This window comes from Mauremys reevesii, linkage group 1 (genome assembly GCF_016161935.1).
Source record: "Mauremys reevesii isolate NIE-2019 linkage group 1, ASM1616193v1, whole genome shotgun sequence".
Lineage (NCBI taxonomy): Eukaryota > Metazoa > Chordata > Testudines > Geoemydidae > Mauremys > Mauremys reevesii.
This window is the reverse complement of record NC_052623.1, coordinates 355222844-355249185: the sequence shown is the minus strand read 5'-3', so window position 1 is coordinate 355249185 and position 26342 is coordinate 355222844. Positions and strand designations below refer to the sequence as shown.

The 26342-nt window shown below is 46.3% G+C and overlaps 1 protein-coding gene and 1 long non-coding RNA gene across 6 annotated transcripts in view; one reads left to right on the top strand and one right to left on the bottom strand.

Annotated features, from left to right (window-relative positions):
- The window catches only part of AHCYL2 (adenosylhomocysteinase like 2), a 202836-nt gene that overhangs the window by 10327 nt on the left and 166167 nt on the right, over nucleotides 1-26342 (top strand). The window lies entirely within an intron of this gene.
- LOC120395474 overlaps nucleotides 1-26342 on the bottom strand; it is a 46756-nt gene that overhangs the window by 17130 nt on the left and 3284 nt on the right. The window lies entirely within an intron of this gene.

Sequence of the window (26342 nt, the reverse complement as noted above, 5' to 3'; positions counted from 1 at the left end):
AGAATGGTAGGCCCTCCTGTCTGAAGGACTGGGGATGCTAATAACTTGATGTAAACTGTTTAGACAAGGGTTGTAGCTTGCTAAAGTTAAGTTTTAGTCACTAAAAAGTATGTTGTTTCTGTTTGTAACCGTACCTGTCTCTTTCTATTGTTTAGTATCACATACATTTGTATTCTTTATTAATAAACGTATGCGTAGTTTTACTATAAATTGTCTCAGTGTTGTGTATTAAGGTAAAGAGAGTGCCCTCAGCTGAGCCAACAGGCTAGTGTATATTTTGCCTCTTTGGAGGCAGCAAGCTTGGTAATTTCTGTGAGTGTCCAGTGAGAGGGGCTGGATTCTGAAGAGAAATGCTCTTCCAGGGAGTTCAGGAACTGGGGTTAACTGAACGTTACCTGGACGGTGAAGTTAAGACTGGCAGGTTCTTGAGGAGTTTGCTGGTCAGGTGGACAGACCGGTGTGGCAGGGAGCTGACATACACAGATTAAGCTCCAGCAAAGCGCTCTCTTGCTAAGGCAGAATAACAACAATGGCTTACAGTCCTGAGCACCCTGAGAAAGTGTCATGCGCATGGTCGATAGGATGCTTTTTTGGATGATGCCCGCAGAATCTAAGCTTTCATTTCAAAGAGACTATATGAACGCTAACCAAGGGTAAGGCTACAGAGACACTTCAGTTTTGCTAAGCTGCAGCAGATCAAAAACTAATTAGTCTTGTCAGTTGTCTTTCTGCTACTGGGAGATCTCTGGGCAGTAATGAAATTTATAAGAATCATACTAATGCTGTTTGGGTGGTAGCAGCAGAGTTGGGCATTGAAGCTGGGGTTGAAGTTTCAAAAAAATCCCATGTGGGAGGGCCAGGGTAGCAGAGACAACCCCATTCTCGCCCAAGTGGGAGTGAATATCAAAGAGCAGCAGCCATAAAAGGGTTGAGGGAGGCTTCGGATTTTCAGACACCTTGTAACTAGAGGCTGATATAAAGGGTGAAGCCCTCCGTAAAGTCCAGAGACAGAACCCTTGAAGGGATCCCAGCTGCTGGAGGAGTAGTTGAGGGTGTTATCTTCTCACTTGGGGTTTGCCTTTGGACACTGGAGCTCTCTATCTTTCAAATCAGTCTTTGGCTAATAGGCTTAGGTGTCTGCTGAATAAATTGAAATGGGAGGGGGAAGGGTGATAAGAAGTTCTCAAAAAAACCTCTCTCAAGATTTGTTGCTGAGAGGCAAGAAACAGAGAGAAAGAGAGGCAGAGAACGTTTGGGCAAAGAAAATGATGTCTTGAGGTGGAGGGGGGGGAGGAAATGGATACCAAAGACAACGCAGAAAAAGATGCACCATCATCTGTTATAGGAAAGTGATGTGAAACTCAGAAGGAAAAGAAGAAATCAGAAAAGAAAGAGATGTAGTACTTTTGTTGTTACTTTAATGTATTATAGGTGGAGCTGGTAGTGCCACCTCTGATTAAGGTTACCTGAGATACACTGTTCTCAGTTGGTTATAACTTTCCCAGATTTTAACCATTTGAGCTGAAATTTTCCATACTGGGTGTTTACCTTGGGATGATGATGGTTTTTTTTATTTTTTTTTTAAGTTTCAGGAAAAATGGTTCAGCTATTTCCAAGACCAAGATTAGGGGAACATATTCTGGGGAAAAATACCAGAGCGCATGTGTTTCCAGAACCTGGAAGAGAACCCAAGATTCCTCAGTCTCAATATTCCTCTGTCAGCAAATATATGTGGAACCCACTGGCACATTGTGTGTGTCTTCCCAATTAATGACTTTAACCTCTTCTGTTACCAGTTATTCCATTAGGTAAGATGACAGAGGTCTGTTGTGAATCTAACCCTCCTGATGGATCTGTTTGGATATGAATTCCATGATGGAATTGTTTTTTTCTTTCCAGTTTGCTTTTTTAAAAACCTAGCGAATTGCATACAGGGAAAACTACATTTAAGGAACATTATGAAGGTTGCAAAGTCAGGCACTTAAGTTAGTAAATGCCAGAATTAAAGTTGCAGTTCACCCTCCTTAGTCCTTAAATGCATGATCACATGCTATTTTTTTTCCACAGGGTCCCTGCAACATTCAGTGCACAAGATGGAATGGTACTCACTGGAGTGAGCAGCTATTCAATATTTTGTTTTATCCTCATTGTTCAATGTTTGACTCCATGCTCTGGCACACTTTTCAAACCTTCTCTGAAGACAGAATTAATTTCCTTATGGGCTTTTCTGTGGTCCACTATAGAACTTGTGTCCTTCACAAATATTAATTTTACCTTTACAATACCCCTGTGAGATGAGGTGTGGTATCCTCATTTTACAGATTAGGCACAGAGGCACACAAAGATTAAGGTCAAATGTCAGCTAATTTTGGGTGCTGATTTTGAGATGGCTGAGGCTTGATTTTTTTTTTCCCCAGAGTATTTTAAATAGTCAAAGCATGGCTCTTATTGACTTCAGTTGCTGCTGAGAGTCCTCAGCACTTCTGCAAATCAGACTTCAGGGTTTCAAGTTGGGCACCCAGAAATTGAGGATCACATGATAGTTTGGTCCAAGTGACTTGCCCAGAATCACATAGAAAGTCTGTAATAGAGGCAAGGATTGAATTTATTTCCCAAGGGAAGCCTTGAACTGCCTTAACCATAAAACCATCCTTTCTCTTCCAGCAACCCTGCTTTATTCACTACATACTTTTCAGCTTCTGCAACAAGTGAAGCAGGGATCCTACTAGACAACACCCTCCTTCATTAGTCAACCCTAATACATTCTCAGCGCATAGTCTGTCCTGTGCACTGAATGAGGAAAGGGTTTTGGGGAAAAAATAGTATATCATCAAAGACTGTATCATAATGCACAGTGGGGGGCCTAGATTTCCTAACTTTGGAGTGCTTGTCTTGCAACCTGAACATTCTTTTAATGTAGCTTTTTATGTGCAATTAAATAGAAAGTTTATGGTAATATGTACTGTTTATTATGTGCAAAAGTTTTATGATGTTAAATTGAAGAGGGAGTGGCTTTAGGGGCTTGGGTTGTTGGTATTTTTCATCCAGAGTAGATGGCCTCATATTTGGGTCTGTAGGTGTCCATTGTGTTTTTCATGCCGTGCATAAGGTACCATAGGAAAAGTAGGTGTTGACAAGGTAAGAGAACTTCAGTGTCCTGGGCTGTCATCTTTTCCATGTTCATTCAAAAAAGCAAATATGTGAAAACAAATAGCAAAAGGGGGAGCATGGATTTGTCTTATCCGAATACACTTATTTTTTACTCCTGTCACAAGGTAGTATGTGATCAGCACTTTATCGCTCATAAAACTGTAGGATTCATGAAATAGGCTGTTGCTATGAGACTTAAAACTCAAGGGCCATTTATTTTGGGAAAACTTCCTATAGCAGATCATGTTAGTGCCTGTTTTGTTCAGTGAACTTTTCCACTGGTCTGTCAAGGTAACATGACCTAGAAACTTGCTGTCTGAGGTTTGATATTCTTTTTCCTTGCTGGGGTGAGGACATCTGCTCGGGTTCTCTTCAAGACAGGCTGGGTGGGCCAGGACTGCCCGGGGGGAGGGCATGTGTGGCAATTTGCCCCGGGCCCCACAGGGGCCCCCATGAGAATATAGTATTCTATAGTATTGCAACTTTTTTTTTATGGAAAGGGCCCCCAAAATTGCTTTTCCCCAGGCCCCCTGAATCATCTGGGCAGCCCTGGGGTGGGCATCAGTTTTCCCATTTGTAAAGGGGGGAGGAATAGCTCTGGTTTGAGCATTGGCCTGCTAAACCCAGGGTTGTGAGCTCAATCCTTGAGGGGGCCATTTAGGGATCTGGGGCAAAAATCTGTCAGGGATGGTACTTGGTCCTGCTGTGAAGGCAGGGGACTGGACTCAATGACCTTCCAAGGTCCTTTCCAGTTCTATGAGATAGGTATATCTCCATATAATAATAGTAAAATGGAATAATACCTATTTTAGAGGGATGTTGTCAGGATTAATATTTGCAAAGAGCTTCAACATCCTTGGAAGAGATGCATATTATTACTATCGTAGTTCAAAAATCTCTTCAGTTTCAATCAGTACTGGACTGCTCTGTTTTTGGTATCATAGCTTTCTGTTTTTGCATTTTAGAGTACATGTTGTATGTGGTGTTCATCTGTAATGGGTTTCCATGAAAGTCTTGGAACCCATTGTTGGTATTTTGAGTTTTTCAGATTGAGGTAACAAACTGTATTTTACTTCTTTCTAGAAACACAGAATCCTGTTGTTGGGATGTGGGTACAGGGATATTTAGTAAAAGGCTACGTTTGTACTGCAGTGTAATGGCTGTGAGGGCTTTGAGTTTCTCTGGCCAAAAGTGCTATGTAAGTGCAAAGTATTTTTACGTGGTTTCTTTACTTGCTCATATTTCCTCTGAGACTCTTATGGGGCAGTAATTTTGTAAAATCAGTTTTTGGTCTATGCTAAGCTACCTGGCAAGGTCAAGCAAACAGACTGAGAAGCAGTAAGTGTTTAGCAAGCAAACTGCAGCTTATTTCATGCTCTGTAGTCTACAAGGTGGATACTTGTGCTTGCCATGTATTATGCATACTGAGAAAATGAGACATTCACAAGACTTCAGTGACATAAGAGAAACTGCCTTTTGAATTTTCCTTCTACTCAACTGATTTTAAAGCCCAGATATTACAGTGATGCTTCTGCCGTGGTGTTAGGTTTTAAATGAGCCAGGAGTTAAGTGAAGAATCCAGCAAATCAGTCCAACAGACAGGTTTAATAGCGTCCACTGTCTGGCACTTAGGGTTTTAGAACTGCTGGCTCCTGGGCATAACTTCTAACCCTAGTGGTGCTTTTAGTTTTCTTTTTGGAGCTGATTTGTAAGTCCCTGGTTACTTACTTTGCCTGATTCAGCTATGGTGATCTGTGAGCCACAGACCCTTAATGCTGGGTTACATACACTTTTGAACCAGGCATTTACTGTCTGAGTCACTGTCACACTGACCTGAAAATGAAGGGAATTTAATACTGTGTATTGTAACTGTTATATAATCCCACTGCCTATTCCTGTTTTTTTGCTTCTGCACATAAGGACGTGTTGAATCCTGAAAATCTGAGTGAGGAAGGGAGTGAAAATGTCAAGAAGCAGAGACTCATGGTGGATCTGTGTTTTTCCTTTGTGTTTGTATGCCATGGTGGCTGGATTCTTTGTGGTGTGATATTTTCAGGTCACTTGGAGGAGTAGTGAGGAGTCCAGTGACTAACCTGTCTGTCAAAGCTCTAGAGTGAACTGATTGAGTCTTGTTGTGTGGCACACTGGCAGCAATGGGAAGAAAGAAATGCTTGCCTTTTATGTGTTGTCGTGGCCACTCTTATTTGATGTTATTTTAATTGTAGGCATCGCTTTGTCAGTCTTGTCAAATAGTTTGAAGGGAAGCAGATAAAACAGAGATGCGTGTAGCCTGGTGTACTAAGGATTAGCAGGTGAATTTTTTTTTCCTGTGGAAGTATGGTAAAAAAAAAAGTGTGTCTGACAAGTGGGTCCATGAAAACTTATGCTCCAATACGTCTGTTAGTCTATAAGGTGCCACAGAACCCCTTGTTGCTTTTTAAGTGTGTAATTTGCATAGTCATGAAACCTATAGCTTTGGATCAGTGCCAAAAGAGCAAAACTATTCCAATGAATGTGTATAAAACAAAATAAATAGTGACTTGTCTTAAAGTCCCTATATATTTTGAACTAGTAGGGTTAGAAAAAATGCTGAGAATTCCAGCCATCAAGTGGTGTCCATTTGTTTTTTTTATTATTGGATCAGAAGATCTAGAACAGTAAAATCACATTATTCTGATTACCATCCTGCTTTCCACTTTTAAATTATAATCTGATGTTAGTGGTTGCTAATATCTCAAACTGTTAGAACCAAGACCAATTCTGTACAGCACCTGGAAGCTTGGACTCCCTGATATCAAATGACATTAAAGCCTTAATCTGATTCTAGGGGTTTGTGAACAAACTGCTGTGTCACTGGTGCTTCCATGATCTTTTCCTTAGGCTCTGATGGATGATGTGATCAAACTTTCTGCCACTGAAGACTAATGCCATGAGAATTGCAGCTCAGAATCAGGATTTTTCACAGGGTGGGTTTCAAGTCACTTACGTTAAGTAATGTTACAATACTCTGAGTGAGATAATGAATCTTTCTAGTTCAGGCTGAAAGACAAGACTCATTGCTTCACCTTAGCATTTTTTACATTAACCACAGCCTCCTACTAGAGTAACAGAATCAGCAAACAATGAGCGAGATGAATAAGAGACAAAAAAAACACCCACAAAAACTCAAGTATAGTGGAAAAAAAAGTGGGTATAATGCCACACCATACCAGATTTTTGATGACTATGTAATTTTGTAAGGCATTTAGATACCACAGAGATGAGCGTAGTAGGAATAGAATAAATTAGGCTTCTGCATTGGAATTATAGCACCTAGGGTGAGGGGGAGAAGCCTGTTGGGACACTAGCTTATCTTTCAGCCAGAACAGGATCATTCCCTGTTATGTAACTCCTCTGGCCTTGTTGGAGTTCGTAATGCCTCCCAAATTAGTGTTATCTGTGTAGTCCATTTATATGGTATTTTTATTCTTCTAAATCCATTCATTGAAGGTATTAAATGAGATCAGATCTGTTCAACACACACTCTTGTGGCTCTCCCATCACCACTTCAGTGTTTTGTCATAACCTTTCACTTAGTTCTTCATCCAATTGTTGATCCATGTGACGAGGTTCTATATGTGAGCCAATTAAAAATGTAGTTTTGAGAGGCTGTAGAAAATTGGCTTAATATTACTGAAAATCATTCAGGTTCGGTTCTCAAGGATTACAAGTGAAACAAGTTCCTTGGAAATGCAGAGTAATACAGGATAGGTTAAGGGTGCCCAACTTTAAGTCAGTTGAGGGCCATGCTGGTAATTTCAGGATCCGGAGGGCTCTATATACTGTGCATAAAATGGATATTGCAGCTACTCTTATCTTTAAGTGAGCATTTACAAACAATAGAAAACTTTTTAAAAATGTGAATTAAATATGATGCAGGATCATACCACAGTTACCAAGAGGCTTTCTGCAGGAGCAAGTGTGGCAAAGTTTCTGCTGATTCTTTTGGGGCATTGGAAAAATGTTTTATATAGAAACATCACAGAAATGATCCTGTGCTGCCACTGGGGCATTCAGAGTTTGGAAGAGAAATTTGACCTCTTCTGCACCGACATGGGAGAGGACTTCAGGGTCATGTCAGTTCCATTTTGATGCTCCTGAAGAAAGGAGCTACTTCTGTATCATGCTGGGTGAGGGAGGAATGGAGAAGCTATCATGTCCTACATCCCTTTTGTTTGTGATGCATATCTCGTGGCAGCATTAGTGCCAAACCAAGTCCGGTCCTTTGTTAAATGCCAGCAAAGGATAGCGATTCTTCAGAGGCAGCTCTCTCGTCCTTCAGTCATGGTTTCGGGCTGGTTGAAGAAGCAGCATTATAGGCTCAGTCAGAGGAATGTGGACCCCTGAGTGAGTCAGGGAGAGACAGGAGTAAAGGTTGAGGTAGGGAATCTAAGAAAAGGAGGGTGGCAATGATGTGAAAAAGGAGGCAGAAAGCTAACATCTTAATTTTAGTAGGGGCAAGATTGTATTTGGTTTTTGGCTTCTGAACCAATAATGGACTGGATTAGTAGCTGAAATAAACCAAGAGATAAACCCCATCTTCCTGTGCACCCCACTTCTAAAATGTTATTCCCGCTATTTGAAAGAGAGTAGAGGGGAATTTCTCCTTAATCCTCCTCCACCCATGACATGCAAATACCCTAACTTATAGAATATATAGGACAAATAACTTGTCCTAAGCTTAAACTTAAGTTTATGACAACAATTTGCATTTGGATCCTAGGAGGAATATAGACTGAGCTAGTTAGATTACTACTGTTTTCTGGTTTTGTAGAACAGTGAGGCTAAGATGCAGACTGCTGCAGATCTCAGGGAGTCTCCTTGGCCCTGTCTTCTTGGATCATAGCTGTACAAACTACAGCTGTTTTTAGAGGATAATGTTAAGAATATTTTTCCTAGAACTTGGCTAATTAAACTGTGCAATAGACATTCCCCTTGGCAGCCTTTAGTGTCATGCCTATTAAACTGTGAAGAAAGGAAACCATGCTAAAACAATCCCTAAATTCTCTTTTACCTAACTTGGGTCTGACCTAGTTTGGACTGGGTCTAGCTGGATACTTTTGCATGGGTAAGAGTAAAGCAAAACTGATGGGGGAAACATGCAGCAGTAGCAATCCCCAGAGCAAAACAGTATCCTTAATTTGCCTCAACATTCTCTGTAATAACCAAGGATTTAAAGTTTGTTTAAATTGGGTTATTCGGTGCTAATGTTATGCAAGATTCCTGATCAGTGGTGTGGAGGTTTGAACTGAGACACTACTTGGAGCTATGATGGAATTAAAGTAACCTTGGAAACCATTATAAATAAAATAGGCCTCCTTGAGAAGTAAGACTGCCTATGTTTGCTGCATTCATTCATATCCTTCACTTACATAACATCATGCTGCTGCAGCAATTTAATACCCCAGCACCAAGGGCAACTGCTAGTTTTGAGAGTGTTGTGAGCTTTTGCTTTGCCAACTGGTTCTTGCGTCTATTTCCTATGGAGTTGAAATGATGGCAATACTGTTTTTCTCTGAATAACGTGCAGCTGTTCTCTCCCATCACTGTTTCCTTGGACTCTGATATTTTGTTCTCTCTGACAGTCCTGTTCTTGAGATCTGATGCTGTTGCAGCGCAGTACCGAATCCATCTCTCTCCATTACGCGCCAGCCTCCTAAGCTTTTCTGAGAAATCATGACTTCTTGTATGCACATGTGCATATCTTCAGTGTACTTTAGTGGAATACAGCTGTACATTGTTGTAGTTAATGGCAGTCCAAACTATGAACTAATTCCCATGTTTCAGTCTAATTCTCCTAATCTTGCCCCTATTATGGAAGGAAGGGCTTACAATTTTGAAGCTTTCTGTTAATTCTGTAACTCTGTGGGGGGTGGGTGGCAATTGTTTCTTCTGTATGTATGTCACTGGGAGGTGGGGAAGCAGAACAGAAGAGTAGAGTTGGAGTAACCTTAACACCGAAGTTATGGCACACAACTAGTAGGAGTCTGAACTGCATTGCACATGGTTGAAGTTGTGCTATATTTTAAGATCACACTTCTGTCTGAATTTTTTACCTGTTGATGGTGTTACAAGTAACACCTTAATTGCTTATAACTACTATGAAAGATCGGAAAGATCTTTTTTCGTTTACTTTGTGCACATGACCGTTGTTTGTGTAGTCAGTTGGCTGTTTCCCCCGCATTGTCAGCCAGTCTTCCCTGTTTGTGTGGATCCTTCACACAGCCACAGGGGAGAGAACAACATTTTAAAAATAGATAAATCTGAGTTTTAAAACCACAAAAATTAGTGCATTATCTGAACTGACTAGATTTCAAATTTAGAAGTCCTGGTTCTAGGTCTGTGGGGACACTGTTGGGGTGTGTGGTCCTTGCTGGGTCTTATCTTTCACCAACCACCCCAATTCTTCAGTACCTTTCCTGCTGGCTTGAGTTTCTCTGGCACTCAGGATAAGATGACATTTTTTAGCATTGATCCTATTTAGAGGACCTGTATGTTGGTCTTCTAAATCTTTGTAGTGAAAAATTTGTTTTGAGCAAACTTCTGGAAGGGTAATATTGTCAATGGAATTCAGGTAGCCAGGTCTATTTGACCTATTAAATAGGGTGTATCTACACTACAAAATTAAGTTGACATACAGTCACCGCAGTAACTAAGTCTGTTGTGCATGTCTACTCTACGCTCCTTGTGTTGGCAGAGCATGTTCACAGTAGCAGCACTTATATTGACACAGAGAGCAGTGCACCATGGGTAGCTATCCCACTGTGCAACTCTAGCACAGGGTTTCTTGAGAAGGTGTTGCAAAGTTCAAAGCACAGGGGAAAAGTCGGGGGGAATATCATTTTGAGATCATAGCAAGAGGCACACTTGCAGAGGATAGCATGCAGCTCCGTGTAAAAGCGACATGTCTGCGGCTCTGCCCCAGAGTGACTGATCTGGGCAGTGAAGTTGAAAACAGTGACCAGAGCAGTCACAATGGGCATTGTGGGACAGCTCCTGGGGCTGGTAAAGTCAACGTACGTACTGCAGTGTCTGTGCTGCCACTATGTCAACCTAGCTGTGTCGACTTAAACTCTACACCTCTCGCGGAGGTGGAGTTAAGTCGACATAGCAGGCAAGTTATGTTGGTGTTGGGAACTTTGTAGTGTAGACACTGACATTATTATGTTGACGTAAGCTGCCTTACATTGACATAACTCTGTAGTGTGTACCAGGACTAAAGTGCAAGTTTAGGGGGAGGGATAGCTCAGTGGTTTGAGCATTGGCCTGCTAAACCCAGCGTTGTGAGTTCAATCCTTGAGGAGGCCACTTAGGGATCTGGGGGAAAAATTGGTCCTGCTAGTGAAGGCAGGGGGCTGGACTTGATGACCTTTCAAGGTCCCTTCCAGTTCTAGGAGATTGGTATATCTCCAATTATTACCTTTATTACCCTGAATAGTACATGTAGATGTTTTAACCCACAATCACAATTACTTTTCTCTATGTTAATTTTGTCTTTAACCTTCCACTGAGAACATGATCTCTGGTGACCAGACAGAGTGAAGGTCAGTAATGAAACTTTATCAGAAAAAACTTCACATAATAGAACTTTGTATGAAAGATGCTTCACAAAATAAACTGTAGCCCTAACTGTTTTTAAGTTAAATAGTCACAAACTTAAATAGCAGGGGAAGTGAAATTAAGGCCCTGTCTACACTAGCGAACTTACACCAGCACAGCTCTTCCGATGCTAACAGGGAGTTTTGCAAGGGAGTTCTCCAGGTGAAGGAGGAGCAAATACAGCACCCTTGGGGTAAGTGGCTGTCTGTAGTGCGTATTTATGTTTGGGGGTTACTTGCTGTGTGCTGAGCTTGTGTTTGTCTGTTTGGTTGTTTGAAGGACTGTGTGCTGGCAGTTGGAAGCTGTGAGCTTCAAAGTAAGGTTTGAAAGCTAGAAGCCTCTGTTAATTGGCTGAGCCTTAGTCAGTGGGTGGAGCTATCAAGAAGGCCAGGGCTTTATAAAGCAGTGAGCAAGTCACCAGGGAGCTTTGTGACCAGGGGCTGCTAACAGGAAGTTTTGCAAGGGAGTTCGGAAGGGGAGTGGGAAGGGGGCAAGGTTCGCTTGCTGTTCTTTAAAACCTGTAAACTAAACTACATTCAAAACTTCTTGATTTAAACAAAACCCTTTCATTTACTAGGTAGCTGCAGGAGACAATGAACGCAGAAGCCCAGCAGCAGAGTGGGGGCTATCAAGTTTATTGCACCGAGTGCAGCATGTATGATTACCTGCCCTGTGGGCGGTAGTGTATGTGTGCATTTGGTGCAAGGAGCTCCTGGCCCTCAGAGACTGCGTATGGGCTTTGGACGCCAGGGTGGTGGAACTGGAGGAGCTAAGGGAGGCAGAGAGGTATATTGATGAGGCTTTCCGGAACACTGTAGAATTGTCCCACCTCCGATCAGACAGTCGCTGCACTGTTGAGGAGGATGAAAGGCCCAGGGAAGCAGAGCAGTCAATGGGAGCAGAGGGAAACGGTCCCATAGTTGGGACCCTCCTTCCAGATGGCGTTAGGATATCCTCTTGCACTGAGGTTACCTCTCCAGGGGAGGGAACTCCAGTCACTAGGAAAAGGCAGGTGTTAGTAATGGGAGATTCGATCATCACAAACATAGATAGCTGGGTTTGTGATGACTGGGAGAACCATATGGTGACTTGCCTGCCTGGTGCGAAGGTTGCAGATTTCTTGAGGCATCTGGATAGACTTATGTGTAGTGCTGGGGAGGAGCCAGTGGGCATCACAGAGACCTGGTGGACCGAGGACAATCAATGGGACGCAATCATTCTGGGGTACAAAATATATCGGAAGGACAGAACAGGTTATGCGGTGGGGGGGAGTGGCACTATATGTGAAAGAAAATGTAGAATCAAATGAAGTAAAAATCTTAAGTGAATCCACATGTTCCATAGAATCTCCATGGATAGTAATTTCATGCTCCAATAAGAATAACAGATCCCTAATGTTATATCGACCACCTGACCAGGCCAGTGATAGTGATGATGAAATGCTAAGGGAAATTAGAGAGGCTATCAAAATAAAGAACTCAATAATAGTGGGGGATTTCAGTTATCCCCATGTTGACTGGGAACATGTCACCTCAGGACGAAATGCGGAGACAAAATTTCTCGATACTTTAAATGACTGCTTCTTGGAGCAGCTGGTATGGGAACCCACAAGGGGAGAGGTAACTCTCGATTTAGTCCTGAGTGGAGCGCAGGAGCTGATCCAAGAGGTAACTATAATAGGACCGCTTGGAAATAGTGACCATAATATAATAACAGTTAACATCCCTTTAGTGGGAAGAACATTTCAACAGCCCAACACTGTGGCATTTAATTTCAAAAAGGGGAACTATGCAAAAATGAGGGGGTTAGTTAGAAATTAAAAGGTACGGTGACTAAAGTGAAATCCCTGCAAGCTGCATGTGTGCTTTTAAAGGCACCATAATAGAGGCCTAACTTAAATGTATACCCCCAAATTAAGAAACACAGTAAAAGAACTAAAAAAGAGCCACCGTGGCTTAACAACCATGTAAAAGAAGCAGTGAGAGATAAAAAGGCATCTTTTTAAAAGTGGAAGTCAAATCCTAGTGAGGCAAATAGAAAGGAGCATAAACTGCCAAATTAAGTGTAAAAATGTAATAAGAAAAGCCAAAGAGGAGTTTGAAACACGACTAGCCAAAAACTCAAAAGGTAATAACAATGTTTTTTAAGTACGTCAGAAGCAGGAAGCCTGCTAAACAACCAGTAGGGCCCCTGGATGACCGAGATACAAAAGGAGCAGTTAAAGATGATAAAGTCTTGCGGGGAAACTAAATGGATTCTTTGCTTCAGTCTTCATGGCTGAGGATGTTAGGGAGTTTCCCAAACTTGAGCTGGCTTTTGTAGGTGACAAATCTGAGGAACTGTCACAGATTGAAATGTCACTAGAGGAGGTTTTGGAATTAATTGATAAACTTAACATTAACAAGTCACCAGGACCAGATGGCATTCACCCAAGCGTTCTGAAAGAACTCAAACGTGAAGTTGTGGAACTATTAACTAGGGTTTGTAAACTGTCCTTTAAATCGGTTTCTGTACCCAAATGACTGGAAGTTAGCTAATGTAATGCAAATATTTAAAAAGGGCACTAGAGGTGATCCTGGCAATTACAGACTGGTAAGTCTAACATCAGTTCTGGGAAAATTAATGGAAACAATAGTAAAGAATAAAATTGTCAGACACATAGAAGAATGTAAATTGTTGGGCAAAAGTCAACATGGTTTCTGTAAAGGAAATCGTGTCTTACTAATCTATTAGAGTTCTTTGATGGGGTCAACAAACATGTGGACAAGGGGGATCCAGTGGACATAGTATACTTGGATTTCCAGAAAGCCTTTGACAAGGTCCCTCACCAAAGGCTCTTGCGTAAATTAAGTTGTCATGGGATAAAAGGGAAGGTCCTTTCATGGACTGAGAACTGGTTAAAAGACCGGGGACAAAGGGTAGGAATTAATGGTAAATTCTCAGAATGGAGAGGGGTAACTAGTGGTATTCCCCAAGGGTCAGTCCTAGGACCAATCCTATTCAACTTATTCATAAATGATCTGGAGAAAGGGGTAAACAGTGATGTGGCAAAGTTTACAGATGACACTAAACTGCTCAAGATAGTTAAGACTAAAGCAAACTGTGAAGAACTTCAAAAAGATCTCGCAAAACTAAGTGATTGGGCAACAAAATGGCAAATGAAATTTAATGTGGATAAACGTAAAGTAATGCACATGGGAAAAATAACCCCAATTATACATACAATATGATGGGGGCAAATTTAGCTACAACAAATCAGGAAAAAGATCTTGGAGTCATCATGGATAGTTTTCTGAAGACGTCCACGCGGTGTGCAGAGGCGGTCAAAAAAGCAAACAGGATGTTAGGAATCATTAAAAAGTGGATCGAGAATAAGATGGAGAATATCTTATTGCCCTTATATAAATAGATAGTATACCCACATCTTGAATACTGTGTACAGATGTGGTCTCATCTCAAAAAAGATATACTGGCATTAGAACAGGTTCAGAGAAGGGCAACTAAAATGATTAGGGGGTTGGAATGGGTCCCATATGAGGAGAGATTAAAGAGGCTAGGACTTTTCAGCTTGGAAAAGAGGAGACTAAGGGGGCATATGATAGAGGGAGCGTATGATGAGTGATGTGGAGAAAGTAGCTAAGGAAAAGTTATTTACTTATTCCCATAATACAAGAACCAGGGCCACCAAATGAAATTAATGGGCAGCAGGTTTAAAACAAATAAAAGGAAGTTCTTCACACAGCGCACAGTCAACTTGTGGAACTCTTTGCCTGAGGAGGTTGTGAAGGCTAGGACTATAACAGGGTTTAAGAGAGAACTGGATAAATTCATGGAGGTTAAGTCCATGAATGGCTATTAGCCAGGATGGGTAAGGAATGGTGTCCCTAGCCTTTGGGGCACCTGGCTTTGGCCACTGTTGGTAGACAGGATACTGGGCTAGATGGACTTTTGGTCTGACCCAGTACAGCCGTTCTTATGTTCTTATAATGCAGCTGCACCGCTATGAAATTACTCATGTAGATGTTTTGTGCCAACAGGAGTTCTCTTTCCCGTTGACATAATAAAACCAGCTAAATGAGTGGTGGTAGCTATGTCGGCGGGAGAAGCTCTGCCACTGAGATAGCGCTGTGCACACGAGCTCTTATGCCGGCCAAAATTATGTCACTCAGGGTTTTTGTTTTTGTTTGTGTTTTTTCACACCCCTGAGCAACCTAAGTGGTAGTGTAGACATGGCCTAAAAGATATGAGCAAGGGAATTTTTAAGATCAGACTTTTAAAATAAAAGAGACTTCATGTGCTGGGGAAATCCAAAAAAGTGGTTTTATATCGTGGAGGAGCAGAGAAGACAAGTGTAACAATAGTTGCCTGGTTGTGTGAAGGACAACAAGAAGGCCACTAAGCTAGTGGGGAGTCGATGGAGGCTGGAGTCTGTATATGGTGAGTCTTATCAAATCTATCTGGCAGTTTTGAGCTGGCTCCTGAAAGAAGTGAGAAACTGGTGATGTTTTGAGGATGAAGGTTAGTAAGATGGCAGAGAGCAGCATTTTGCAAATGTTGACGTCCAGAGCTGGGACTTAGGGAAATTCATAGGAGTCAGTCAAAAAGTAGCCCCACTTTAACTCTGCAGTTCTAATGCATCCATTACTGTAATGTGAGGGACCAGAGGCAGTTATTGTATTGACTCTTATTCAGATACTTTTAATAAATGCTGTTATAAAATATCAGTTAGGATATGTTCTGAAGCTGTTGTAATTGAGAGAAGTTGAAGTATAGTGATTTCTAGTGGCCCAGGCAGCTTTCAAAGAGGCTAAGTAGCAATCACATCAGAGTCCAAAAAGCAATTTGCCTTTAAGCACAAGTAGATCTGGTGACTGTATACAAGGGGTTCAAAAGAAGTGTCTGGAAGGCAAGTCTGTACTTTCCAGGCCAATGTTGATGGAGGGAAAAAGCAGATGAACATGTACAAATGTCAGTCTAAATGGAAACAAAATGTGATACTTCGGTCTCTGAAGGTCCTGTCTTTGCCAGTCTAGTTTTTAACACTGTTTGTGTACTAGAGCAAACAAGATCAGACAAAGATCTTGCAATCGCATATAGAGAATAGAACCCGGAAGGCCGTTTGGTGATTAGCCTATGTGCACGTAGGCTGTAATAGAGCTGTTTCCCCTGCTAATGTGCTTAAAGGATACTTTTTTTTTTTTTTTTAAAGAAACTTCTTTCAGGTGTGAGAGCCTATTCCAGGGGTCGGCAGCCTTTCAGAAGTGGTGCGCTGAGTCTTCATTTATTCACTCTAATTTAAGGTTTTTCATGCCCGTAATATGTTTTAACGTTTTTAGGTCTCTTTCTATGTGTCTATAATATATAACCAAACTATTGTTGTATATAAAGTAAATAAGGTTTTTAAAATGTTTAAGAAGCTTCATTTAAAAGTAAATTAAAATGCAGAGCCCCCCAGACCGGTGGCCAGGACCCAGGCAGTGTGAGTGCCACCGAAAATCAGCTCGTGTGCCGCTTTTGGCACATGTGCCATAGGTTGCATACCCCTGGCCTATTCTGTCTTATCTAGATTTATATACTGTGCTCATTACCATAGTATTTGAGCACCTTCCAGTAGTGCATTAAATAATGGGTTGTTTGTTCTCTCATCCTCTCCCCAGATGGAGAAGTGTGTGCAGTGGCTTGTTTTGGTAGGGGGGTTGTTGGTTGTTAAATATACCTTTTGCTGTGTGTTTATATTAGAGAAGGCTGGTCAAAGGAGTGCACCTTCCACTTGGAGCAGAAAGTAGTGACATTTGTGGCAGTCTTTATTTCCCGGGGGAGTTGAAGCCACAGTCTCAAACCACCCTCAGGGAAGGTTCTGTCTCCTGCACAGACTGGCTTTGCTCCTATTGTTGAGAGTTCATTGTGTCATAGAAATGAAGATTCCCACTCTGAGCCACTGAGTACTCTTTGCCACGATGTACTCAATCAATAACCAGCCTTCCTACTGTGAGTGAAACACTGCTTCACTTTGTCCCCACACTGTAGTAGACATGGTTCTCAGGAGATCCAGGCTTGACTCCCCTGCCTTTCCGTTTCCCCCCAGTCTGGTATGGTGTGGCACGTTCAGGGGATGCTACTGCTCTTTGTTATGAGACAGCCGGATAAACTGTGCCTTGGATGCTTAGGCAGCTTAGTCCAATGTTGTGACTTTTCAAAGGGACACCATTTTGAAGTGGATAAAGACCCACCTGCAAACTTCTGCAGAATAGGTGTAAAACTCTTGGGAGGAATCACAGAGGCATAGAGTTGAGAGGAGAATAATCTTGGCACAAAGCATTCTGAAGAAGGATGAAGTAAGTGAGCTGCAGTGTGTGTGTGGGACAAGATTAGAAAGGACAGAAACATGCTTATGCAATATGGAAAGATGAGATCTTGCCAGCTTCCTCATTTGACCCTTGTGATTTTAGTGCCAGTTTTGGGGTGTTTTTTTTTTCCAGAGTGATCATCATCAAGATGATCCTACTGACTTTCCCCACGGTGCTGCATGTGTTCCCTTTTAGCTTCTCCAGTTACATCCATTGCTGGATGGCTGAGGTCAGTTTATGACTTTTGAATCACCCATGCATGTAGACTTTATAGGTTTCGTATTCAGAGTTTGTAAATTAACTGTCCCTTCCTGTTTTTGTTGGAAGAGCTAAAGGGCTGACGGTATTGTTTTCAAGTTTTCATTAAGTTGCCCAGTCATTCCATGTTTGAAATAAATAAATAAAAGTAGCAGAAATAGAAGGGGAACCAGAAGTGGGCAACAAAAATAAGTGGCCTGGAATATTTCCATTAAATGAGAAATTAAAAAGATTGAGACTCCTCTGGTTAGAAAGAAGGCTGATGGGATGTGATAAAGGTATACGAAATAATATAAACGGTGCACAGAAGATAAATTGAGAGCTCCTATTTATCTTTTCTCATAGCATAAGAACAAAGGGACATCGATGACACACAAAGGCAAATTAAAAAGTGTTGAAAGGAAATATTTTACACAGTTATTTGTATTACTGGAGTGCTTAGGAGCCCTTGTCATGGACCAGGATCCCATTGTGCTAAGTGCTGTACAAACAGAACAACAAAAGTCCCTGCTCCAAGGAGCTTACTCTGTGGAATTCAGTGCCAGAAATCTCTGGTCTATTATGAATAGAGTATATTTCAGTTATAGGTAATTGACCTATGGACTGCAGTGCCAGAAATCACTCAGTCTGGGAGTTTAGTAAGATTTAAAGGATTAGACGACATATACGTGGATAATGAGACCATCCATGCTTACATGCAACAGGGGAAAAATAAGTAATAGAACCCTCTTACAGTTTGGGGCATTAACCAACCACTAACTGACTGAGGTTAGGAAGGAACATCTTTATGGGCAGATTATGGGGATTCTGTTTTAGGTACTTTATATAGCCCCATCCTTGTAGTATCTCAGCACCCGTAATCTTTGTAGTTATCCTCGCCCAACACCTCTGAGGTGGGGAAGTGTTGTGTGTCCCCATTTTACAGATGGCAAACTGAGGCACAGAGAGCCTAAGTGGCTTGTCCGTGGTCACACAAGAAGCCGGTGGCAGAGCAGGGGATTGAATTTAAGTCTCCCAAGTCTGAGGTTAGCACCTTAACTCCCTGTTCAGTCCATCCTCTCTCCTAGTACCTTTCTCTGAATTATCTTGTACTGGCCACTGGAGACAGGATGCCAGCCTGGTCTGATCTGCGGTGGCAGGTTCTCTGTTCTGATATAATATAGTACTGTTGCTGGATATTGTTGTACCTATGCATCTCTTAGCTAAGTAAACTCAGGGTTTGGTAGTATAGGTGTCTGGAGTTCTCCCAGCTCTGAGACACTCTGTGTTCTTGGGCCATTCATTCACCCCCTCTGTACCTTTTCCTTGTATGTAAAATGAAAAATAATACCTGCCTATACAAGATGGCTGTTAGGGTGAATTAATGTTTGTAAAGCACTTTATTGATGAAAAGCAGATGTTAATGGGAGCAGTGCCAATTTACTCAAGCATGAGAACTATTGTAAACCTCTGATAGCTCTGAAGTTCCAATTTCATTGCTTTTGTAATTTTTCTGATGCTACTTTAAAATGGAACCAATTTATTTGAGGCAGCTTAGATCTTCTAAAAATGAAATTTGCTATGTGATAAACTTCTTTGCTCAACTGATTTAGGATTTATTATGAGCTTCACGGGCTGTCTGACTACAGCAGGATGGTGCCTGTACATTGACCACAGGAGGCTTACGGGTTTGGAAGTTAGTTATCTGGTTCTTCTTCGAGTGATTGCTCCTATCCATTCCATGTAGGTGTGCGCGCCGCGCGTGCACGGCTCTTCGGAACATTTTTAGCCTAGCAACTCCGGCGGGCCGGCTGGCGCCCCCTGGAGTGGCGCCGCCATGGCGGCGTATATATACCCCAGCCGGCCCGTCCGCTCCTCAGTTCCTTCTTTCCGCCCGTGACGGCTAGTAGGAACAGTGGAGTGCTCTCCTGTCCTCCACAGCTTAGCGTTCTCCCTTAGTACTGTATATAGTTATCATAGTTGTTAAAGTTTCTTAATAGTTCTATAGTTAGTGGTATATTTCATTAGGGAGTTAGAGGGGTTAGCCCTCTTCTTCCGCCCCGGTGCGGGCTTATGCCCGGACCGGCGGGTTTCAAGCCCTGCGCGGCTTGCCAGCGGTCTATGCCGGTCAGTGACCCGCACGACGCCTGCCTCCGCTGTCTCGGAGAGGCTCACCGGTCGGACAAGTGCCCCATTTGCGTCGCTTTTAAGCCTCGCACGAGGAAGGAGCGGGACTCGCGATTGAAGCAACTCCTCATGGAGTCGGCCCTCCAACCTCCGGCACCTGCACCGGCGGCGCCAAAGACTGCCTTGACTAGCGGCGCGCCGACCGCCCCCAGCCGCCCCGGTGCCGAGGAGGCACCTCGGCACCCGGCACCAAAAACCCGGCACCGCTCCGTCTCCCCGGGAAAGAAGCGCAAAGTGCCGAAGACGGTCTCGGACAAGCAAAAGAGACCGTTAGCCCAGCCGCCTCCGACCGTAACGGTGCAGGCTGAGGCTGTGCACAAAACGTGCACCGTGTCGTCGACTCCGGCGCCGCAAGGCCCGTCGAGTCCGACACCGCACAGCTCCCCGGTGCCCACCGACGAGGAGCTGAGGCTGCCGTCCACGCCCGAAGCATTCGCGACGGCAAGACATTTAATCGAACTTACCGCTGATGCAAGCGCTCAGCGGCCGGTGCTACCGGTGCGGACTCTCAAGTCCATTGGGAAGCCACTTCCAATCGACCCCGTCCCGGGCGCCCGAGCGATCGCAGCACCGCCGCCAGGTCGCGGTCCGTTCGCCACGGCACCGCTCTCCACAGCACCGGCACGGCGATCCACGCCACGGCGTTCCCGCTCTCGCCGGTCGCAGTCCCGGTACCGCTCCCAGTCGCGGTACCGGTCGCACTCCCGGCGACGTTCCAAGTCCCGATCGCCGAGTCGTCGGCACCGTAACAGGTCCGGCTCCAGGCACCACGACAGGCGTCGAGACTCGCGTAGTCGCTCCAGGCGCCGCCACACGCGGTCCAGATCTGCATCCCGGCACCGTCGGTCGAGCTCCCGGCACCGTCGTTCACGATCCCGACGCCGCCGGTCGAGCTCCCGGGGCCGAAGGTCGAGCTCCCGGGCGCCGCGGTCGAGCTCCGGGCCGCGGTCGAGCTCGGCGCCGCCCGAGCGGCGCCGCCGGCACCGCGACGACCGGCACCGTCCACCGCACCGGGGGCCTTTACTCCGGCACCGGATGCCCGCCCGCCACCACTTCGCCTCCTGGCCATCAGAGAGCCCTCCGTCGCCTCCCCTGGGGGCAGCGCAGTTGACTTCCGGGCGGGGTCCCTCCCGCCAGAACATGGACCACAGCAATGGGGATTCTGGGTCCCTTGGGCCGAACATGAACAGGGGCCCCCCCTCCCGCCGCGTCAACCAGGCTCGGTGCGGTCGGTACCGGTAGCCACTGTAAGCAGGCCACCTCCGTCCCCCACTCCTCAGCTCGCCGATCACGGCACGCACTTGGGGCATGACGCGGTTCCCGCAGACACGGTGCCGGCACCGGAGGAGGTGCTACCGGGCCCGTCCTCATCCTCCTCCCCCGATGAGGCGGTGGCAGGGGCGGCACCGTCGGAGCCCCCGCCGATCGACCTCAAGACTCACCAGGACCTTCTTAGAAGGGTAGCTAAGGCCATCAACTTACCCGTGGAAGAAGTCCAGGAGGTCGAGGACCCCATCACGGACGTGGTGGGGGAGGACGCACCCGTCAGGGTAGCGCTCCCCTTCATCCGAACAATACAGAAAAACAATGCCGCTATCTGGCAGTCCCCCTCCTCCGTCCCGCCTACAGCGCGCGGAGTCGAGAGAAAGTACTCGGTCCCCCCGAGGGGCTACGAATACCTGTATGTTCACCCGGCTCCGGACTCTCTAGTTGTCCAATCTGTCAATGACCGGGAGCGACACGGCCAGCCCGCTGCAGCGCCAAAAGCGAAGGAGTCCAAGCGCATGGACCTGTTAGGCCGAAAAATTTACTCAGCGGGCGGCCTTCAACTTCGTATCGCCAACCAAATGGCTTTGCTCTCCAGATATACATTCAACATCTTGGGCTGCCTAGCCAAATTCGCAGAGCTTACCCCGCAGGATTCCCGCCGGGAGTTCTCGGCACTGCTGGAGGAAGGAAAGCTGGCTTCCCGTACCTTAATTAAGGCAGCGGTAGACGCAGCGGACTCGGGGGCCAGGACCATAGCGTCAGGGGTAACCATGAGACGCATTGCATGGCTCCAGTCCTCTACTCTGCCGCCGGAGGTCCAGTACACGCTCCAGGACCTTCCTTTTGAGACGCAGGGTCTATTTTCAGAAAAGACTGATACCCGCATTCAAACCCTGAAAGACGGCAGAGTGGCGATCCGCACATTAGGGATGCATACGCCGGCCACCCAAAGGCGTCCTTTCCGACAGCAACCTTATCGCCCCTTCCAATACAACAGGCCTCGCCCGCCTAACAATCGGCGCTCGGCCCCCTTCCGCCGCAGACCATCGGGCGGACGGCGGAACCAAAGCCAGGGATCGTCCAAGGCCCCTCAGGGCCCAAAGTCGGCCTTTTGACGGGACGCCCGAGGGCCGCTCACCTCTCTCCGATCAGGATCCACCCCTTCTGTTTTCCGACCGCCTTTCCCGCTTCCTTCCGGCGTGGTCATCTGTAACTTCAGACAGCTGGGTCCTCAGCACGGTCCAGTACGGCTACCGCCTACAGTTCATTTCGCCCCCTCCCTCCCACCCACCCTCCCTGTCCCTCCTCAGGGACCCCTCTCACGAGCAAGTCCTCTTGCAGGAGGTCCAGTCTCTGTTGAGCGTGGGTGCCATCGAGGAGGTGCCTCCCAGCAGACGCAGGCAGGGATTCTATTCCAGATACTTCCTCATCCCCAAGGCGAAAGGAGGCCTTCGTCCCATCTTAGACCTCCGCGAGCTCAACAGATACCTGTGCAAGCTCAAGTTTGGATGGTGACCTTGGGGTCCATTATCCCTTCCCTGGATCCTGGAGACTGGTTTGCTGCCCTCGACATGAGGATGCCTACTTTCATGTGGCAATCTACCCCCACAGGCGCTTCCTGCGCTTCCTGGTCAACGGAGCGCATTACCAGTTCGCAGTGCTCCTTCGGCCTCTCCACTGCGCGAGGGTATTCACCAAGTGCATGGCGGTCGTCGCGCAGCCCTCCGCCGTCGCCGCATCCACGTCTACCCATATCTCGACGACTGGCTGATTCGGGCCGCTCCCAAGCACTGGTGGCGAATCAAGTAACCGAGATTCTACATCTGTTCCGGTCTCGGCCTCCTTGTCAACACCGAGAAGTCCCTCCTAGTTCCAGCACAAAGAGTGGAGTTCATAGGAGCGGTCCTAGACTCCAATCTGGCCAGAGCGTGCCTACCTCGCACTCGGCACGAGACGTTGGCCTCCCTCATTCGGGCACTGCAGGCTTTCCCGACAACAACGGTGCGATCCTGCCTCCGCCTCCTCGGTCACATGGCAGCGTCCACATTCGTGACTGCGCACGCCAGACTCCGACTTCGCCCGTTCCAAATGTGGCTGGCGTCGGTGTACCGCCCTCATCGCGACCCCCTAGACATGGTAGTGACGGTAGCAGAGCCCGCTCTCCAGAGTCTCACTTGGTGGCTGGACTCAGAAACGGTCTGCGAGGGAGTTCCGTTCCGCCCTCGCCCGTCAATCACCCTGACGACGGACGCCTCGGCGCTCGGCTGGGGGGCTCACGTAGGAGACCAACACACCCAGGGTCTCTGGTCACCCCAGGAGCTCTCCCTCCATATCAACGTCCGAGAGCTGAGAGCAATCCGCTTAGCTTGTCTCGCCTTTCGGGCTCACCTGCAGAACCGCTGTGTAGCGGTCTACGGACAACACCACAGCCATGTTTTATGTCAACAGGCAGGGCGGAGCGCGGTCCTCTCCTCTTTGCAACGAGGCGTTGCTCCTCTGGGATTTCTGTAGCCCATTCGATTCGCCTCGGCGTTTTTCTGCCGGAGCGCAGAACACGTTGGCCGACCGCCTCAGCAGGTCCTTCGCCTCTCACGAGTGGTCCCTTCGCCCAGATGTGGCTTATTCCATCTTCCAGAGGTGGGGCTTTCCCCAGATAGACCTCTTTGCTTCCCGGACCAACCGCAAATGCCACAGGTTCTGCTCCTTCCAAGGCCAAGCTCCAGGATCCCTCTCAGATGCGTTTCTCCGGTCATGGACGGAGCCTCTTCTCTACGCGTTTCCTCCGTTTCCACTCGTCCACCGAGTGTTGCTCAAGATCCGGAGAGACAGAGCCCGCATCATACTCGTCGCTCCGGCCTGGCCGAGACAGCATTGGTATACCCTGCTGCTCGAGTTGTCGGCTCGGGAACCCATTCCCCTCCGCTGTGGCGGACCTCATAACCCAGGACCTCGGCAGGCCGTCACCCGAACCTGCAATCGCTGCATCTCACAGCTTGGTTCCTGAGTGGTTGACCGGCGCAGAGAGACATTGCTCGCAGCGGTGCAGCAAGTGCTGCTCGAAAGCAGAAAACCTTCAACGCGAACTACTTACCTCGCCAAGTGGAAGCGCTTTGCTCTCTGGTGCGACCAGGGAGATATCAACCCTTTCTCGGCCCCCATTCAGACTGTCCTCGACTACCTTTGGTACCTCAAAGGTCAAGGTCTTGCCATCTCGTCCCTCCGAGTGCACCTCGCAGCGCTGTCAGCATTTCGACCAGCTATAGGAGGTCGCTCGATCTTCTCCAACCCGATGGTGTCACGATTCCTTAAGGGGTTAGACCGTCTATACCCGCAGGTGCGGCCTCCTGCTCCGACATGGGATCTTAACCTGGTCCTCGCCCAGCTCATGGGCCCACCCTTGAGCCCCTTGCTACGTGCTCTCTCCTCCATCTTACCTGTAAGACGGCCTTCCTCGTGGCGATCACGTCCGCCAGACGGGTCTCAGAGCTCCGCGCCCTGACGGCGGGCCCCCCATATACCGTTTTTCACAAGGACAAGGTGCAGCCGCCACACCCGGCCTTCCTCCCCAAGGTGGTTTCGCCTTCCATCTCAACCAGGAGATCTTCCTCCGGTCTTCTTCCCAAAGCCGCATGCCTCACCTCGGGAACAGCAGCTACATACCCTCGGCGTCCGCGGCGCCGCGTTCTACATCGACCGCACGAAGCCCTTTCGGCGTTCGTCCCAGCTCTTTGTGGCGATAGCTGACCGCATGAAAGGCGAGCCGGTCTCCTCACAGCGGATTTCCTCCTGGGTGACGTCCTGCATCAGAACGTGTTACGAGCTTGCTCGCGTTCCCCCGTGCCGACTCACTGCCCACTCCACGAGGGCACATGCCTCATCGGCCGCTTTCCTGGCTCATGTCCCCATCCAGGACATCTGTAGAGCGGCCACCTGGTCTTCAGTCCATACCTTCGCTTCCCACTACGCGTTGGTGCAGCAGTCTAGAGACGACGCAGCCTTCGGCTCTGCGGTATTACACTCCGCCACGTCTCATTCCGACCCCACCGCCTAGGTAAGGCTTGGGAATCACCTACATGGAATGGATAGGAGCAATCACTCGAAGAAGAAAAGACGGTTACTCACCTGTAGTAACTGGTGTTCTTCGAGATGTGTTGCTCCTATCCATTCCAAACCCGCCCTCCTTCCCCACTGTCGGAATAGCCGGCAAGAAGGAACTGAGGAGCGGACGGGCCGGCTGGGGTATATATACGCCGCCATGGCGGCGCCACTCCAGGGGGCGCCAGCCGGCCCGCCGGAGTTGCTAGGCTAAAAATGTTCCGAAGAGCCGTGCACGCGCGGCGCGCACACCTACATGGAATGGATAGGAGCAACACATCTCGAAGAACACCAGTTACTACAGGTGAGTAACCGTCTTTTACTACAGTATAGATTCCGGTGAGTAACCATAAATACCAGGAACATACTGTACTTTCCTTTTCATTTAGTGGGCCTTCTTACTTGACTAATGTTTTTAATATGAATAAGTTGAAATGTCTTTCTGGTTTTTCTGCAGCAAATGTTAGCTTTAGATGACCAAAAATGAATCATTGGGCATCCTGAGCATGTGAATTTCCTGCTAAGAGCAGGGCTGATCTGTGGACCGGCGCTGGTCTCTGAGGTCTCCCTGACACAGTTGAGGAAGCCAGCAAGCCTGTCTCTATATCAAAAACGTTGAGAAACACTGAACTATTGCACAGTGTGGCTCCTAGATGGTGATATATTTCTCTTCTCTGTTTTCTCTCTCTTCCCTTCTGTCTAAAACCCATGAAGTAGCTTGCTGCCACTGCATTGGTTCAGAAATGATCAGATCTGGTTTATGTCCTATTGCATGGACAAATATAACAAGGCTGTATGGTTTAAGAACTTGCATGGGGAAGACTTGGGACACTAATCTTAGCTGTGTCACTGTGATATTGTACAAATCGTATGGTCTCATGCTTCAGATAATATAAATGCAAAACTGAGCAGAAAGCAGAAATCTCCCTTCAAACCAGGTGCTACATATGAGCTGAGCTTTCTGGGAAAAACAGATCTGAGACAAATACATGTTACTTCTTCCAGTAGTCTATGGGAGCAGATGGAACGATGATAGTACTGGCAGAGGGCATTCACGGGCATTTGCTCTTTCAGTCTCCAGTCTTTCTAGAGAACCCTTCCCTGCTCACGTTAGTGTGGGTTTATTATATTCTAAACCAGTTTACTACCCATGCCACAAAATACATTAAAGGCCACTTCTCAGCAAGGACAACAAAACAGGACACTTTGTTTTAGGCAAAGTCACTTTGGCATTAAGAGCCAAAAATGTTAGAGTGAATGCCTGTTTTGAAATACCACAATTAAAAGTCCATATTTGACAACCACCACTGCCCTCCCCTTCCCCTTAAAAAAAAAAAAAAAAATCCCAGATGCATTCTACTTTAGTTAATTTTGACCTAGTGTTCTAGATGTGAAAGACTTCATATTGCATTCCCAGCC